General features: G+C 53.1%; 1 protein-coding gene across 3 annotated transcripts in view; it reads left to right on the top strand.

Moving 5' to 3' along the window:
• KAZN (kazrin, periplakin interacting protein) overlaps positions 1-18,714 on the top strand; it is a 537,286-nt gene that overhangs the window by 300,916 nt on the left and 217,656 nt on the right. The window lies entirely within an intron of this gene.

Genomic DNA, 18,714 nt, shown 5'->3' with positions numbered 1-18,714 from the left:
GAAACAGTCAATAAAATGAAAACTCAACCTAGGGAATGGGAGAAGACATTCGCAAGGCATGTATCTCGTGAGGAGTTACTATCCAAACCATGTAAGGAACTCCTAAACTCATGAGCAAAAAACAATCCTCAAATAACCTGATTGTTAAGATGGGCGAAGGTCTTGAATAGATATCTTCCCAAAGAAGACGCATAAATGGTCAATAGGAAAAGGAAAAGATGCTGGACATCACTAATCACCAGGGAAACACAAACCAGGACCTCAGGGACCTATCACTGCACACCTGTTAGGGTGACCATGACCAAGAAGCCAAAAGATAGCAAGTGCTGGCGAAGAGGGAAACACGTGCACTGTTGGCGGGAATGTAGATTGGTGCAGCCATGATGGAAAATTCTGGAGACCGCACAAGCACCATCGTCTGGGTCCCATCAGCATGCCCAGACCCTCCCCTGGGAAAAGGAATACAGCAGGAAGTCCTCACTTAATGCCCGCGACGGGTTCTTGGAAACTGTGACTTTAAGCCAAACAATGAACAGCAAAACCGATTGTGCCATAGGCCAACTGATCTACAGAAATAGGCTGTAGGCACTTAGCCTTGCAAATGTTAATGAACCTGTGCTGAAATGGAGTGATCAGTGTCCAGGGACCTACCGACCACGGTAAGTGAGGAGTTACGGTAATCTAGCATTGAGAGGGGAATGCGTCCACCTGTTGGTGCTGGGTGTGTTATCTTGTGTTATCCTACCCTGAACTTGGACAGCAAAGCAGACTCACGGGGCATGCTGACCTGACCCGGGGCCAACCACTGCTGGCCCAGAAACTTGTATATCCTCATTGAAGCGACCCCCTCTATCACCCTTACCTTGACCTTGCCTCTCTGCCCATGAATCTGTGTGTGTGTGTGTGTGTGTGTGTGTGTGTGTGTGTGTGTAAGGGGCTGTTTGTGTAGAGTTTGCCTTCTGCCATGCATGTCACTGGCTGTTCAACAGAGGCCGGAATTGGCACTTTATTTGCAGGGGCAACCTGTTTTTCCGGGGTGTCTGAAGACAAGTCCAGAGGTAGACTCCAAGAAAGGGACCTCATATTCATTTCTGGAATCAATGTATCAAGTTGTGCCTGCGATCCAGGCATTGGGCTCGGTCCCCCTTCAAAAGGCCCAACCGGAGAATTGTCCAAGTGTGTGCCGAGGGTCCCAGAGCCTGCCGTGCCGAGATAGGGGTGGCCCACACCAGGGAGAAGATTTAAAACGTAGCTCACAGGCAAAGCGTCGCTCTAACTCAGGCAGTAGCCTGGCTTTCGCTCCAAGCCAGGAGGAGCTGGTCTATTAATCCCCTTGACATTCCCTTTGAGTGGCATTGTATTTCAGTCCCGTTAGGCTGCTTGGCCGTTGTTTATTGGTCTCCTTCCCCAAAGCGGGACCTCCGTGCTGCTGAGGCTGCAGAACTGCCCGGCGCTGGACCTGCAGGCGGCCAGCTGGCTTCAGGCTGAGCTGACCTCCACCTCTGAGGCTCCGAGACAAATTCCAGCAACTCCCAGTGGCCTCGGCTCGCCCTCTGCCAGGGACCGAGCAGAGGTCCGTGGGCCCTTTATTGGAATGTTGAGAAAAGTAAGAAGAAAAGAGGGGGAAAAACAGGGAAGGGGAGGTGGTAGGGCTGAAGGGACCAGAATTCCCGTTGTAACTGTCTCCACGCCTTCGCCCTTCCTGGTTTGAGCTCCCAGCTGGAATGTTCCTCCATCTGTTTACTCATTCATCAGGCATCGGACCCCTCACAGTGCCCTGTGCTGGGTGCCACAGACCCCAGGGGAGCACCGCAGGGGAGGCCTGTGCCCCATGGACCAGCCACCTGGGTGTGGGATGGGCATTGGCCAGAGGGAGGCAGGAAGTGTTGGGGGTGCAGGTTATATTTGATTCCAGTCAGGGCACATATAAGAATCAACCAGCTAAAACCAGTTTGGCTCAGTGGATAGAGCATCGGCCTGCGGACTGAAAAGCCTCCCAGGTTTGATTCCTGTCAAGGGCATATACCTTGATTACAGGCACATCCCCAGTGGGGTGTGTGCAGGCAGCGGCTGATCAATGATTCTCTCTCATCGATGTTTCTATCCCTCTTTCTTCCACTCTGTAAAAAATCAATAAAATGTATTTAAAAAAAAAAAAAAGAAGAAGAATCAACCAGTGAATGGATCAATAAGTGGGCCAATAAATCTCTCTCTCTAAAATCAATCAATAATATGAACATTTACAAGCAAAAAAAGAGCGAGCCCGTGTTACGAGGGGAAATGTTAGAATGAATGTGCCTTACGTGGAGGTCAGGGAAGGTGTCGAGTGATGGGACATGGAAGCTGAGGTTGGCAGTCAGTCCCACTTACTGTCTCTCTCTGGGGACTTACCACTCACCTGAGTTCCCTGTCCGCCACACTGGGGCTTCCGTGAAGGCCTGTCTCCTCTCTGCTAGGCCAGAGGTCCTTGCAGGCCAGGATGAGAACTTGTACATCTTCCTACCACTGTGAACAGATCATATTGCTTGCCCTTCCCTGAGCAGCCAGATAAGCAAGGGACCGATTTGTACCCCGAGACCCTGGAGGAAGACTTGCAGGTTTGAGCCTGTTAACCACGCAGTCCCAGGGGCGGCTCCCGCGGGCCCTGCAGACGGGCTGGGTCTTTTTATCATGCCATCTCCCGTTTGGGAGGCCAGATGCCAGGGGCAGAGCCCAGTGCTCTTGGACTGTCAGGGGACAGGGACCCCCCAGGCTGCCCTCACCCAGGGGGTTAGAATTCTGGGAGGAATTCAGGGAGCAAGGGCCCCAATGACTATGGAATGTCACTTCTTCCCCCAGCCTCTGTCTGATCTTGTGCACCACTCACACCCACAGGCATAGCTTCTGGGGTGTTGTCACTGTCACACACACACACGCCTCCATCTAGTGTAGCATACATGTGCCGTGACTTACACAGGAGGTGTGATCTTGAAAATCTGTTGATCAATCTTGCTTGTGTAGGTGAATACAGTAAAAAAAATCCTGCCAAGAGGCATGTTAATACATAATTCAGCTTTCCTTTAGCTGGTCGATAAATTTTGTATGAACAGTGCTCTTAAATGGCCACCCATGCTGAGCCAGCTTCTTACCATGGGAACCTGAGACCTTGGAAGGGGCTGAGGACCATTCATTCTTCTCCTTCCTCCTGGTGTCCGTGTCTGAGCTTTTATTTATTCTAGAAGTATCTGGGGAGCACCTCCTGCAACCCCCGTGTGCCAGGCCCTGTGCTTGTGAAAGCCGGGAGGATGTATCACCAGGGAGTTCCTGGTCAGGAGCCTCACTGTGCTGAGCGCTAAGAGATTTGCACAGGGATTAGCGGGATCCCCAGCCTGGGCGGCAGTAGGGAGAGGACACAGGCATTCTGGACAGAGGAGACGGCCCGAGCCAGGTGGGCAGTGGGAAGCCACGAGGTGCAGGTGGGTCAGTAATGCTGAGCTCAAGAAAGCAAGCAGAGAGCGGCTGGCATGGCCCAGTGGTTGAGCATCGACCTATGAACCAAGAGGTCACCAGAGGACCTGGCCATAAGAAGAGGTGACCCCTTGCCCCATCTCATTTCCATTTCCTTCCCACTTCCCCTCCACCTCACGCAGGTGTGCCGTGCGCATGGCTGTCACCCGATTGTCAGGGGCCCCGTGTGTGTCACTGCCATCCGTGACAGACTGCGGGCCCTCACTCTGCTTTTTTACATCCTTCCCTCAGGTCAGTTTTCCGCAGAACAGCTGGGAGGGAAATTCTCACTGGTGGTGTCAGAGAAGCAATTTGAAAGGAATTTTAAGGAAAGGGAAAACCTCGCTGGGTGGCCAGCATGTTAGTTAGCATGGCCACCTGGTCTACGCTCCGGAACTTCTCATCCTGCGTATGGCATAGTTAAGGCACACGGCCACTGGGGGCCCAGGGATGGCGTGTTCGCAGTGACGTGCTCCCCCTCCCTCATAGCTTCTCACGGAAGTCAGTCTCAAAGGTCCTTGAGGAGGCGGCAGGTGCTCTTGCCGGCTCTGTGCTCTCCCGAGGGGGTGGATATGTCTTCATTTTCTCACTCTTGGGTAACAAGACAGTATTGAAGCCATCCCCTGGGTCTCCGAATGGAGGCAGAAAAGAGTTTACACGATTTGGAAGTTTGTTCTACTTTGATTGAGATGCTGTGCCCTGCCCCCTAGAGGCTTCTTGAGGAATAACAAGAAGAGCCACCAACACCTGGACTGGTCCACCCTGTGTTCTTTAGCACTTCGTATGCATCTCATCGTTTATTCCTGACAGCAGTCATCTGACAGGGCGTCTGTTACCCTGTTTCCCCGAAAATAAGACAGTGTCTTATATTAATTTTTTCTCCCAAAGTTGCACTAGGTCTTATTTTCAGGGGATGTCTTATCTTTCCATGCGCTAGGTCTTATTTTCGGAGGATGTCTTATTTTAGGGGAAACACGGTATTATTCCCACTTCATAGATGCAGAAACTGAGGCACGAAAGCTGCCGTGCACAGGGTGCACGGCCGGGGGAGCTGGGAACCAGCGCTGTACCATCCGGCTGCAAAGCCTAGCTCAGGAGGGTGCCCGGCACAGGCCTGGCCCCTGAGTGTTTGGCACGGGGCGGTTGCTTGATGGGAGTTTCTCCGGAGCCTCTGAGAAGGCGCACACGGAACCCAGCCCGGGGAGGGCATGCCCCGTGAGGCATTGGGACCCTCTGCGGCCCAGGCTCTCTGCTGCCCTGGGCTCCTGCATGATCCTGTTTGTGTGAAGCGTTGCTGACGGAGCAATTACTAGGTGGCATCTAGGACAGTTGGTCCCACAGTGCCCAGACGTCAAGGGCCTTCGATCGATCGATTGGGCTGCAAGAACAGGCTGGAGAGGCAAGTCTCACCGCACCCTCAGCCCCGGCTCTAATATCCGGTGACGCTCTGAGCTGCGAGCAGGCTCAGCTGGGGCCTCCCAGATGCCCCTCCTCCGGGTCCCCTTTTGCCACAATAACAAAGCACAAGACTAAGACCCCCTGCTCCTCAAACAGAGACTCTGAGGCTGGAGGAACTTTGGGGAAAGATGGAGGACTCGGCAACCAGGATGGATGTGCTTGCTTGGCCACGTCCCTTGGCAATTTGTCTTTCTTGGCCCTTTTCAGTTTTTAATTTCCAAAGCATCCATTAAACACCCACGGCGCGCCGAGCGCCGTCCTCTCCGTTAAGTCTCTCACCATCTTGGGGCAGAGCCTCCCGCCGTCCAGCAGGCTGACCCGCACCCACGGGACCCCCGCCATGACCCTGGAGGCTCGCCCGGCAACCTGCTCCTCCAGCCTCTGCCCATCACCCCCTCCTCTGCTCCGCCGGCAGGCATGCCCTCCCCCACCCCTGCTGTTCCTTCCACCCCCTTCCCCTTCCACGTTCAGGCAACCCTCCCCATTTGTGGATTCCCAACCGCAGATGGAAAATACACTCAGGGGCAGGGACCGATGATACAGTTGTGTACACGGGGGTGGGAAGCTCGTGAGCCATTCTAGGATTCTGCTGACCACAGGTAGCGAGGCATACATAGCCCTGGTGTAAGGGGAGCAGTATGGGGACCCCAGCCAGCTTGAGGGGGTGATGGAAGGCGTCTCAGAGGAGGTGAAATAGAAGTTACTAAGACAAGTGGGGGGGGGGGCACCCCAGGTGAGGCACCATATCCGTTGTGGTGCTGAGGTTGGAGACAGTTACCGCTGAGGGGGAGGGAGGAATGGGAATACGGAGGAGAGGAGATGGCAGGGCTTAAGCTGAGGCCCTGGCCTTATCAGGGGCTGGACTCCCCATTGTACAGATGTGGAAACTGAGCCTCAGGGAGTTGGAGCAAATGCCCACCATCGCTCCACTAGTCAAGAGTCGGGACCAGAACTTGAATGAACCTGGAAACTCACCCGAAGCCACAGGAAACCCAGCACCCACCCTGATACCATGCTGACTGGTCACAAGATAAGTCGTGTCTGCGTTTACATTATTGTAAGTAATGTTAAAATCGGAAATCAACAAACGGTTTTAATATTACTTACATTCATGTACGTGCAGAGACACTGGTCAGCGCGGTGTTCGGACAGGGAAACATGGTAATCTCGTGTCCAGTCAGCAGGTATTTGACTGAACACGGAAGAGGGAGCATCCTGCAGGTGGCTGGCACCACCCGGGCCACACCTGCATGGCAGTACCGTGACACGGCATGTGCCAGAGGAACGACTGTTCTTTCCTTCTTCAGCGGGTCGGTCCTGTCTGCGATGCTTTATCGCAAAACACGGCTTTAAGAGCATCTGTACCTGGTGCGTTGACCAAATGGCTGCTTTGTGTGCTTTCTGGAAGCAAGTGCGTGTGCTTTGGACGGAGAGACCCGGATTTAAATTTCAGAGCCAGCAGGTTGGCTGGCGGTGAACGTGCTGCCCGGGCGGGAGGCGCTGGAAACTGGGAAGGGGGTTTGAGATGCAAATCGAGGGAATGATTTTCGTCTTCCCAGCCACCCCTTCATTTAAGTGTAGGAGTCACATCATTAATTCGTGTTTTCTTTCAGCTCTGCCACAGTAGTGGAAATAATTATAGTTGTTCCTACAGTGCCTCTACTGTGCCAAGCACTAGGCTATACGGAAATAAGTTATTGCATCATCTCATTTAATTCTCACAATTTCCCCTCTGCGGCAGTACCATTACCCCCATTTCACAGATGAGGAAACTGAGGCCCAAAGAGGTTAACCATCCTATCTGGAAAGTTCCCAAACTGGGTTTTTGCCATCCCAGCAGCCAGGGAACCCCCCGGCATCACTTGCCTGAGCTTGTGTCCTCTCTGGGGAGAGTTCTGGCCCGTGGACAGAGCAGGCCCTTTGCCCATGGTCCCCGAAGGTCCTGACCTTCCCGCCCTTCAGCCACGCCCGGGCTGGGTTAGTTCTGCCGCTTTGCTGGTCTGACTGCAGCAGCAGCAGAAAAGGCCAAAGGCTTAGGGCAGTGGTCGGCAAACTCATTAGTCTACAGAGCCACATATCAACAGGAAAACGATTGGAATTTCTTTGGAGAGCCACATTTTTTAAACTTAAACTTTTTCTAATGCCACGTCTTCGAAATAGGCTCGCCCAGGCCGTGGTATTTTGTGGAAGAGCCACCCTCAAGGGGCCAAAGAGCCGCATGTGGCTCGGAGAGCCGCGGTTTGCCGACCCCTGGCTTAGGGGGTTGCTCTGGATGCCCTCCAGCCTGGGTGCCAAGGGGCCCTGGCCCACCTGTCAGAGCGCCCCCCTCTGCCGGGAAGGACACGCTCTTCACCTTTGCACTTGACCTTCCAAAGAAGCAGGCGGTACGTGCATATTCCTTGGAGGGGGCCTCGTCTGAGGTGACGCTGGGAAAACCGAGGCTGCGTGCGTGCTGGGTGTCCAGGATCTTAATGGCTGTTTCCCACCTCGAGGGCATTTCTCCAAGGCCCTGTCCCTGCGTCCGGCCTCATTCTGGTGGATGTTTGTTCCTCCTCAGAAAGGCTCTGCAACGTCCGTGCCGTCAGAGCCGTTTTTCCGATTGAGCTCAACGTTTCGCGGCTTCGTTTTCTTCTTCCTTTGGGCTGAGTCGGTACTGAACAGGCCCTTCTGAACATGGAAGCTTCATCTCATCTAAAAAGATCCATCACAGCTTCTGCCTGCGGACTGAAAGGTCCCAGGTTCAATTTCGGTCAAGGGCGTGTACCTTAGTTGCGGGCACATCCCCGATAGGGGGTGTGCAGGAGGCAGTTGGTCGATGTTTCTCTCTCATCGATGTTTCTAACTTTCTATCCGTCTCGCTTCCTCTCTGTAAAAAAAATCAATAAAAAAATTTTTTTTCAAAAGCACTCCATCATAGCCCAGCCCGTGTGGCTCAGTGGTTGAGTGTCAACCCATGAACTAGGAGGTAACGGTTCAATTCCTGGTCAGGGCACATGCCCAGATTGTGGGCTGGATCCCCAGTAGGGGGAGTGCAGGAGGAAGCCAATCCATGATTCTCTCTCATCCTTGATGCTTTTATCTCTCCCTCCCTCTCCTGTCCTCTCTGAAATCAATAAAAACATATTTTTTTTAAAATAAAATGAAAAGTTCCATCACAGAGCCCCGGGCCGTGTGGGAGACAAGGTCCCACCTTCCTGCTCTCTGCACAGAAGTGTCTGTGCCTTCAGCTGGACACTGTTCTGAGACCGGGGGCCGGGGGTGCAGAGGGGAATGTGGAGAGGGAGGGAGGGGAGACAGCGGCTCCACTGGAGACTTTAATCAGGCCGTGGCCAGCAAATACTAGCAAAAGGAAGTGACACTTTCCCTCAATCCCTGAGAGGTTTGGCTTTCTCCATCAGGAGTGTTTTAAGAGCAGACGCTGGGATTTACGGAAGTGGACATTAGCTTCCACATGCCCGTGTCCACCATGTTTCCTGGAGCCCAGAGCAAATGTGTGTGTGCACAAATATAGTGTGTGTGCATGCAAATGTGTGTGTGCAAACATATGTGAGTACATGCATATACTAGTATGGGTATGTTGTGTGTGTGCATGTATTCATGCAAACATGTGTGCGTGTGGATATATGTGCAAACATTGTGTGTTGTATGCAAACATTGTGTGTGTGTGTGTGTATTGTGGATATATGTGCAAACATTGTGTGTTGTGTGCAAACGTGTGTGTGTGTGTGTTTACTGACAGGGGCTTCTTAACTTCCCATCCAGTACCCTCTGTCCCCAGAGCAAGTGTGGGCTGTGGCTGTGGCAAGTTCAAATTAAGGAGCCGATCTCTCATTCGGGCAGCGCAGCGTTCTCTCCGAGTCCCCATCGCCCGAGCCACAATCCTTTCACGTCATCTTCGTCTCTTTCCTCACTCGAGGACATGCAATCAGCGGAACAGATGTTTTTCTCTTTCCAATCTCTTTTCACATCTCTCCGGGCCTTTCCTATTCCCACCGCCACCCGGCAATCAGGCCCCGATAATCCTGCCCTGGACCTCGGCGATCACCTCCCTGTCCGCAGCCTCCTCGCTAATCCATCCTGGACTCGGCCTCTAGATTAATTCTCCGGCAGCGAGACTCCGAGCGGCTGCTCCCCGCCCCGAAGCCCAGGCTCCGGCCTCGGCCAGAGCCCCCTGTGGGCTGGCAGACAGTGTCGGCTTGGCCTTCCCTTCCCGCCTCTCTGCTACCCCCAGTTCACCCAGACCCCTCCCCTGGGCTCCTGGTCAGCACGTTGTACCCAGGGGAGGGCGAGGGGCTGACGGATAGCTCGCTCGGGCACACAGCAGGCTGTATCCGCCGCAGGCCTGTCTCGCTTGGTTGAAGTCATTGCACAAGTCACAGCTCCCCGCCTGCTTTCCCCAAAGAGGAAACTCTGCCGAGGGGAAGAAATGGTCACTGCGGTTCCCTCCCTGCAGGCATTTGGCACTTTCTGTCCTCGGTGCCTTTATTCACACCATTCCCTCCCCCTGGGTGCCCTGCCCTCCAGCCCCATCCCTCCCTTCCCAGCTGGGGCCCCTGCCTGGGCGGGAGCGGCAGCTTCCCCACCCCCTGGCCAGATGCTGGTCCTCTCTCCCAGGTGTCTGTGGTGTATCCGGTACCCTGAGCATGCTCATTGTAGCATCATCGTTTCATAGCCATCCCTCCTCCATTCAGTGGAGATAGAATCGTTGTTTCATCCATCTCTTTAATCCTTCTTTCACACACTCACTCATTCATTCAACAAACATTTACCCCACACCCAAACACTTCCCAGTAGGCGATGCTAGGGATGTGGCCATGAGGATGAGTAAGACAGACACCTCTCTGTTCCCATGGACCAGGCATCCTACCGGGAGAGTTTGAAAAGCAAACACAGAGATAAGGACTTTGAGGAGTGGGAGGACAGCCCCAAAGGAGACCCCTTTACACAAAGTGGGGGGGAGGGAGGAGGAGGCGCACGGGCATGGAGCCCAGGAGGGAATGTCAGCTGAGACAGAGATGAGTGGGAATGAGCAGGGGGGAGGAGGGGGGTTCTAGGTGGGGGACCCAGATCAATATGGGAGAGACCTTGATCGGAACTTCATCCAAAGCCACGCAGCACCTACGAGATCAGTTCTGCAACCGCCAGTGAGCAGGAGCCGGGGGCCTGTGGGCTTATCCCACAGCAATGGGAAGCTCTGGGCCTGGCACGCTGGGGCCTGGCTGTGGTGGGCACTCCGAGTCTTGGCATGTGAGCCCTCTGAGTTAGCAGTGGGTGAGCCGGGGCACGAGCCTCCCACAGGGGAAGTGCTGAGTGCGGTGCAAGTTCAAATGGGAGAGGGAAGACTAGCGCCTGTGTCAGCCCCCACGCTGCCGAGGTCCCCAGGTCCTTCGCTGCCTGAATGAAACTGCCACAGCCTGCGTGGCTCCAACAACAGAACATCATTCTCTCCCAGCTCTGGAGGCCAGAAACCCCAGCTCCAGGTGTGGGCGGGGCCACGCTCCCGCCAAAGGCTGGGCGGGTGGGGCCTTCTCCCAGCTCTGGCTCCTGGTGGCTCCTGGTGGCTCCTGGTGTCCCTTGGCCTCCCTCCCTCCCTGTGCCTCCCTGTCATCCATCTCATATATGGATGTAGGGCCCATCATAATCCCTATGGTCTCATCGCTAGCCTTTCCTTAATTATATCGGCATCTTTTTAAAAATATATATATGTTATTGATCTTTTACAGAGAGGAAGAGAGAGGGATAGAGAGTCAGAAACATCAATGAGAGAGAAATATCCATCAGCTGCCTCCTGCCTCCCCCCACTGGGGATGTGCCCGCAACCAAGGTACATGCCCTTGACCGGAATCTAACCTGGGACCTTTCAGTCTGCAAGCCGACGCTCTATCCACTGAGCCAAACCAGTCAGGGCAATATCTGCATCTTATTCCAAATAAGGTTCTAAGGTTCTGGTTGGACATGAAGTTGTGAGAGGGGAGGTGGGGAGAGGGGGGGCGAGGAGGAAGGGTACACTATTTTACCCTGTGGGACCCGAGGGCCACTTTGAACTTGGCCCCATGAGGGCTTCCTCCTGCCTTTGACCACAGAGCGGATGCTCTTCCACTGCACACACCCCCCTCCTCCAGCAGGCACCCTGGCTGCTGGCCCCTCACTGCCGCTCTCAGCCCCCTGTTTGGTTCAGGATCCACGGACCCTCTGAGCCTCCAGCCCCTCAGGTCAGAGGCCAGGGCTGCAGCCATTGAGACGGGGAGCCCCTCAGCCAAGCCTGGGCCCTGTCGCCCGTGGCAATTCAGAGGACAGCGCTGAAGGCTGGCGATGGCGTTCGCTGAGGCCACCACGCTCGAGGGGAGCTCCGAGGAGCAGGTCCCCAGGGAGTCGGCGTCCTGTCTGGCTCGATTTCGATGGTTTATGTTCTCTCCCGGCTGCTGACATCACCACTCCTGACGGTCGATTCGGTTTCTTTGTTGAGAAAACGTTGCTCATTCCCCTTACGTGCCTCCGCCCCCGGTCCAGGCTGCCCCCAGAGTCGCCTTCCCTCTGTGGTGGGCAGCGTGCCCGCGCAGCTCCCCTCGGTGTTCTGGACGGCCCCTCGGTCCTCCACTTTTCAATGGCGTGGGCCGGAGTGCCAGCATCCCTGGGGGACTTTCCCTTTCTGTGTGGCGGGTTTCAGGAGACCACAATATCCCTTTGTAGCACAAAGAGGAGAATTGATGGCAATTTTCGCAAACGTGGGCCCTTGTGAGACTAATTTTCCCTGAATGATACGTGATTCTCCCTTTCAGTCCCTAACATTGTTTGCGTGCGGTGCTGCCGCTTAGCTGGCGTTAAATACTGGCTCTCTGCTGCCCTGGGTTTCTAAGCTGAGGAGGGTTAGCGAAAACAGAAAAAAGTGCAGGGGGACCTTGGCCTCATGGGGGTGGGGGGTGGGAGGGTCAGGGCCTCAGGCTGCAGAGGCACTGGAGGAGGAGGCCACAGATCAGGGGGTTAAATTAACTCCTAAGTCACCAAGCCTCCACCCTTTCCTTTCTGCCTTTATCTCAGGAAGCCCTGGGAGAGTAGGGCCTTGCCAGGTGTGCCTGTGAGGAGGGTGTGAGGTCAACAGAGCTCAGAGAAGGCAGGGAGTCTAGACGTAGGTTGTCTGTGTCTTTAAGAGAGCAGCCTTGGTGTCCAGGCGCGGTGACCTGGGACGATTGCCACCATAGACTCCTAATCGCCATGCCATCCCCCCATGCTCAGCTTTGCACAGTATATGCTATTTATTACGTGTCTGGCCACTTGCTGGCCCCAGGTTATGTCCAGCATGCAACCTAGTAGGTGAGAAATTAATCTTGGTTGAATTAATGAAATAATTCTCATTCTCATCATCATCACTATTAATATTATTAATTCCATTACCTTAGTAAATAACATGGGGCAGGTGTCTGTGCTAGCTGTTGGGGATGTGGCAGAGAATATACCAGGCAAAAGGCCGTGCCCCCATGGGGCTGGGATGCAAGAGGGAAAATTTCAGCAATAAAGTGCCTAAGTAGGCCATATCCAGTGGGGTGTTAGAAGGTGACAAGCACAAGGCATGGAAGGAAGATGGGGACGGGGTACCGTTTTAAAAAGGGTGGTCAGGGCGGGCCTCTCTGAGGAGGTGACCAATGAACAAAGATGAGAACGAGGGAGAGAGCCACCCAGGTGCTGGGAAAGGCGTTCCTGTCAGGGGAACAGCCAGTACAAAGGCCCTGGGGCACGTTTGAGAAGCAGCAAGGCTGTCAGAGGACAAGAGGAAGAGCAAGAGCATCAGAGGGTCAGCAGTCCCCCCTCCCACCACGGGCAGATGAGGCACTGAGGCTCAGGGAGTTTGAGGGGCATATCTTGAGCCGCCCAGACAGGAAGTGGCGGGCAGAGGCCTGGTTCGGATTCCGTTTCTGTGCCACCCCTCAACAGGACATGAGGGTCCACGGGAAGACGGCTCTTTTTGTGACCTGGCACCCTCAGCGCCTGCCGGATGCAGCTGTAACTTGGAGACAAGAACAAGTGCATTTCCCTCTCACTGCCGTGAGCCCCCTCAGCCCTGGGCCATGTCTTGGTGGCCGCACCGTTTCCGTCTGAGCTGTCCTCCCAAGTCCCTACTACGTCTTTCTTCACGGGCCAAGGTCAGGGTGACTCTGATTCCTTCCCATATGTTATTCTCTCTCCTGCTCCAAAACATGCTCGTCTCCTTCCGAAACCACCCTCATCGTCGAGGCCCGGAATAAATTTAATTCAGGGCCTCTCCCTGCGCAGCCAGGAAATTACTTTTGCTCATTCGCTCCGACAAAACCATCTTCCTTGGCTGACCTTTCCTGCTCTGTGTTTCGGCAACATTTTCCTTTGCTCAACTTCCCACGCAATCTCCCTTTTCATTTTCCCTCTCTGCTCTTCCTATCATTCTCACAGACTGTCCTGCAGCCGGCATCGGGGACCTGTCCTGTTGTCTCTTGCTGCCTCGTCTTCATTTTTTGAAGGTTTTTGTATTTTTTCTGACTCCAGGATGGTTTCAGAGACCCTCCGGCCTACTCACCATCACGTGATCTTCCCCATTCTGGGTGGCCACCAACGTCATTCGTGTTACCTACTGGGGATGGGGCCCACAACCTGGATAAGTGCCCTGACCCAGGTTCAACCCTGACCTCCTGGTTCATGGGTCGATGCCCAACCGCTGAGCCACACCCGGCCGGGCGAGGCAGGCACTTCTTATGTCCGAGGAAACCTAGACAACGGGGCGCCTGTGGCAGGGACGCACAGCGCTTCATGCAGCTGGTCTTGGCCAAAGGACACTGACCACAGCCTTGTCCGTCCCCGTGGTCGGGTTGTGGTTGGGAATCTCCCTCAGCGATGGCATTTCTGTGCTGACAGTGAGAATGCCCATCAGCCCAGCCTTTCTGAACGGCCCCTTGCTGGTGTCTGCTAAGGTGTCCAACACATTCCTAGGATTGGAGAGCCACAAAGCAGGTTCTGCAGAGGGCAGAGGGCAGAGGGCAGACTGCCCCCGGCCACAGTGTCGGCGATTGTAAGACTCCATGGAAATCCTAATTGTCCATCCATCAGCCCATCAGTAGGTTGCCCCGGATAAATAAGTAGTAAAATATAAATTCTGGAATGGTGTGAGGCTGTGGAAAATGGCGAGGACTTTGATTTACATGGGCATGCAGAGGTGGCCAGGAAACAGACTTCACTTTAAAATAAGCAAGTGGATATGCCTTTGTCTAGGGCTGTGGTCGGCAAACTGCGGCTCGTGAGCCACACGCGGCTCTTTGGCCCCTTGAGTGTGGCTCTTCCACAAAACACCACGGCCTGGGAAAATCTATTTTGAAGAAGTGGCGCTAGAAGAAATTTAAGTTTTAAAAATGTGGATCTCCAAAGAAATTTCAATTGTTGTACTGTTGATATTTGGCTCTGTGGACTAATGAGTTTGCCTACCACTGGGCTAGGGGAGGACCCAATTTTGTAAAATAAAATTGTATACTTGCTGAAGGGCGAGCATGCTGTTGTTATTAATAGAAACTGGGTGGCCCAGCTGAAATGGCTCAGTGGTTGGGTGTCGACCTATGAACCAGGAGGTCACGTTTTGATTACAGGTCAGGGCACATGCCCGGGGTGCTGGCTCAATTCCCCAGTAGGGGGCGTGTAGGAGGCAGCCAATCAATGATTTTCTATCATCATTGATGTTCTCTCACTCACTCCTCTCTTCCTCTCTGAAATCAACAAAAACATATTAAAAAAGAAAGAGGCGCCTCACAGATCCTAACCATTGCATTGAGCGGTTATACTCATTTAGCTAATTCATATGAAGGTAACTTTAAAACCCAAGAAGGATTGGTACATCTACACAATGGAATACTATGCTGCCATAAAAAAGAAGGAATTCTTATCATTTGCAGCAACCTGGATGGAATTGGAGAACATTATGCTGAGTGAAATAAGCCAGTCAATGAAAGAAAAACACCACATGATCTCACTCATTTATGGATAATAAGGAACATTATAAAGTGATGACCAAAAAAATAGATACAGAGACAGTAAAGCAACAAGCAGACTGTCAAATTACAGCGGGGAGGGGAGGGAGATCTGGGGGAGATAAGAGATCAACCAAAGGACTTGTATACATGCATATAAGCATAACCAATGGATGAAAAACTCTGGGGAGGGAAGGCATGTATGGGAAGGGGGCAATGGTAAGATATGTACACATACAATACCTTAATAAAAAAAAAAATGGGGGGGAAAAAAAAGCCCAAGAAGGAGCATCGTCATGGCCCAGGTTTATCTGGCTGGACGAGGAGCAATGTTCATTCATTGGAACCTTGTTTTGTTTTAGATAAATACGGGAAAGTGTTACCCCAGCTTCAAAAAATTATATACCCGGCGTCCAGGGTTTGTATATTCGTGGGAAAACTATTGGCAGGACATGCCCGGCCGCTCTGAAGGGTGACACTGAGGACGGTCGGCTGGAGCAGGGGCAGGGGCCGGCGGTAACTTCATGGCCTACACTTCGGATTGCTGAAGCCTTTTCCTAAGAGCTTGGCTTTTTATGATTACAAACAAAATACATAGAGGGACAGATTGTTTTGCTTTGCCTTTGATTTTGTGTCTCTCTGTTTCTTTAACTTGGACTGAGGAGAGCATGCAGGGAAGACAGCCTGGCAGAGGGAACGCCCAGGTCCCACCACCCAGTCCCTACAGCCAGCACCCCTGGGCCAGTCCTGCCCCACCCAAATCCAGGTCCCCATCCGCCAGCCCTGCTCTTGTGTGAGAGCAAAGCAAATCCCGGGGGTCATTTAAACATCCCCGTCTCCGCCTCCTGACGCTGCTCATCTGACCCCGCTGTGGGCTGCATCCCCCGAGGCCTAGCTCTCTCGGCGAGGTCCTGTCCTCCAGTCCCCCTGCCGGCTGCTCGTCCCCAGAGTGACCTTCTTACACGCTCCTCTGAGCCCTGCCTCACCGTGCATCCGTCAGAGCCTTCCGACTGTGACAGCCGGTCACGCAGGGCTTTCCCATGTGCCCAGGTACCAGTGTCCTCCGTGGGCAGCGGGCGGGCGGCGTGGCCCAGTGAGCCTGCGCGGTTTAAGGCCCATGAGGTGCACACGTGTTACCCCGTGCCCATGTGTCCTGTCGGGGGAAGAGTCGGAAGGACAGAAACATGCCCACACTCCTGCAGAAACAGCCCTCAATCTGCCTGCCCGTCTCGGCTCCCCCCCTCGCTCCCCCACAACCATCTCTGCTTTTCCCTCTGCGGCTCGTATACCCGCCCCCCCCCCCCCCGAGGCGAACATCAGGGGGTGGGGGTGGGGGTGGGGTGGTGCTGACCAAATGTGGCACATGTTTCTGAAGAGCAGAGTCCCTGCCATGTTGCTGTGACTGGTCATTCTATTCATTCAGCCAGTATTTACTGGGCACCTCCATCTGCCAGGCACTGTTCTAGGCACTGAATCCAGACGTGATGGGAACAGACGGGCCCCCCACCCTTGTGACGTTTGTAGGCGCCCCTGAGCATAGAGAGGTGTTTGCCACAACACCCACCAGAGAAGGTGCGAATCCTCACACTTCCGTCTTCGCAGTGTTCATGGGTTTCTTTAAAGGGAGCGCGGTTCATTTTTAACACCCCATCCCAATTTCATTTTTACCAAGGAAAGGTGTTTTTTCTTAACACAAAAACTCCAAAGAAAGAAAGCACACATCACAAGAAGTTAACAGTGATTAATTCTGGGTGGTGAGAAGATGCACAATTCTTTTCTTATTTTTCATGTACTTTTAAAATCCCCTAACCAATTTTTTAATTAAAAAAAAAAAACACAGGCTGGCCAGTGAACAGGACCTATGAACCCAGAAGTCATGGCTTGATTCCGGGTCAGGGCACATGCCCAGGTTCAGGGCTCAATCCCCAGTAGGGGGCGTGCAAGAGGCAGCCGATGAATGATTCTCTTTCATCATTGATGTTTCTATCTCTCTCTCCCTCTCCCTTCCTCTATGAAATCAATAAAAATATATTTTAAAAAACAGGGGGGCCGAGACCAGTTTGGCTCAGTGGGTAGAGCGTCAGCCTGCGGACTGAAAGGTCCAGGGTTCGATACCGGTCAAGGGCATGTACCTGGGTTGCGGGCACATCCCCAGTAGAAGGTGTGCAAGAGGCAGCTGATCAATGATCCTCTCTCATCGATGTTTCTAACTCTCTATCCCTCTCTCTTCCTCTCTGTAAAAAAATCAATAAAATATATATTTTTTATAAAACAGGGGGGAGTGGAAGTGAATTTTTTGGAATTGGCAATGAATCAGCCACAAAGCAAGGGGTGAAGAAGATATATATTTTTTCTTCTGCCTGCACAGTGGCCAGGGTCACTGCCTCACCCCAGGGCACAGATGTGCTGTGGGGACCTGTGACTGTGGTCCCCACCTCAGTGGTCTCTACTGAACCACCCTCTGGCGGCCCTAATTCCATAGACACAAACAATAATCGCCAACCTAAGTAGATGACACAGAATAGCTTAGATGCCGCCGGGTTCCCGCATGAGTCATATTATTGGCTGCTCACAGTTAATCTAAAAAATTAAGCTCACGGCCCTTCTGCTTCCTTCTCCCCGTTTTGTGCCTGGATGACATTTCCACTAATTGATTGCTCAGGCCGTTCTTTTCTACTCGCTGCTCCCATTTGTCTCCAGAACCGAAACGTTCCATTCAAACGAATCCGTTTCCCGGCCAGGTCCCCGCATCCCTCACCTCGCCCCCTCCCTGCATGGTCCTTCGGCTTCTGAGGTCTGCGGTGGAATCGCCTTTACAATTCTTCCGTGCTCTGTCTAGCTTTTCAGTTACTCCGCAGACCCCCACCCCGCCCCACCCCCCGTCCTTCCTCACTTGGCTCCATCCATTTCCACATCCCCAGTCAAGTCTGGGAGAAGTTGGTGCTGTTGCCTCCACCCCCTCCTCCATCAGCCCAGCTTCCCAAGTGCTAGTTGGGAGTCAAGAAGCCTGAGGACATGGAAAAACAAATTCAAAAAAGTATTTCTTGAGTCCCTGGGAATACAAGGCAATAGGACATGGTTACAAAAAAAAAAAAAAAAAAAAATACCTTTAACTGTAAGTGCAGAGCCGTTTGGACGTCATTGGTTGCACAGCTGCAGATAACGACTGCACACTCTCTCCCTTCCTTGCTGGGCTCCTGCTGTGTTCCTGGGCTTTCCTTCCCCGTGTATTCACCCATCAGGAACATCCTTCTGCCTCCTCACCTGCCCCTGCACTCCATTGTGTGTCAGTGTGGGCATCCCTTCATCAGGACCTGCTGCCCAGGCCCAGTGGCACTCCGCATTTCTCCTTTGTGGCATTGACCTCCACTGGGAACTGTCATTTGCTTGTGTAATTCTTCAATATCTCCCCGTAAGTTGCAAGCGGGCGGGGCAGTCTTTTCTGCTTGTCCTGCTGTATCTCCGTGCCCGACATGTATGTAGGGTGCACTCAGGAATGAAGGAAGCCCATAACAGCTGTGTCATACTGCCCCATTTTGCAGATGAGGAAAGTGAGGCTCAGAGATTTCAATTACTCACACGAATCACCATTAGGGAGTCAGGATTCAAGTCCCACTTTTTCATGGTTGGTTGCCTTGTCCAGTGTATCCCTCAGCTCAGTACTTTTCTTCTTTTATTTTAAATTGATTTTTTTTCTGGAGAAAGAGAAACAGTGATGTATTGTTCCACTTATTTATGCATTCATGGACTGCTTCTTGTATGTGCCCTGACCAGGAATCGAACCCGCAAC

Source organism: Pipistrellus hanaki (genome assembly GCF_964339955.1).
Source record: "Pipistrellus hanaki genome assembly, chromosome: 2".
Classification (NCBI taxonomy): domain Eukaryota; kingdom Metazoa; phylum Chordata; class Mammalia; order Chiroptera; family Vespertilionidae; genus Pipistrellus; species Pipistrellus hanaki.
The sequence above is the reverse complement of the archived record's forward strand: the minus strand, read 5'-3'. Positions and strand labels throughout refer to the sequence as shown.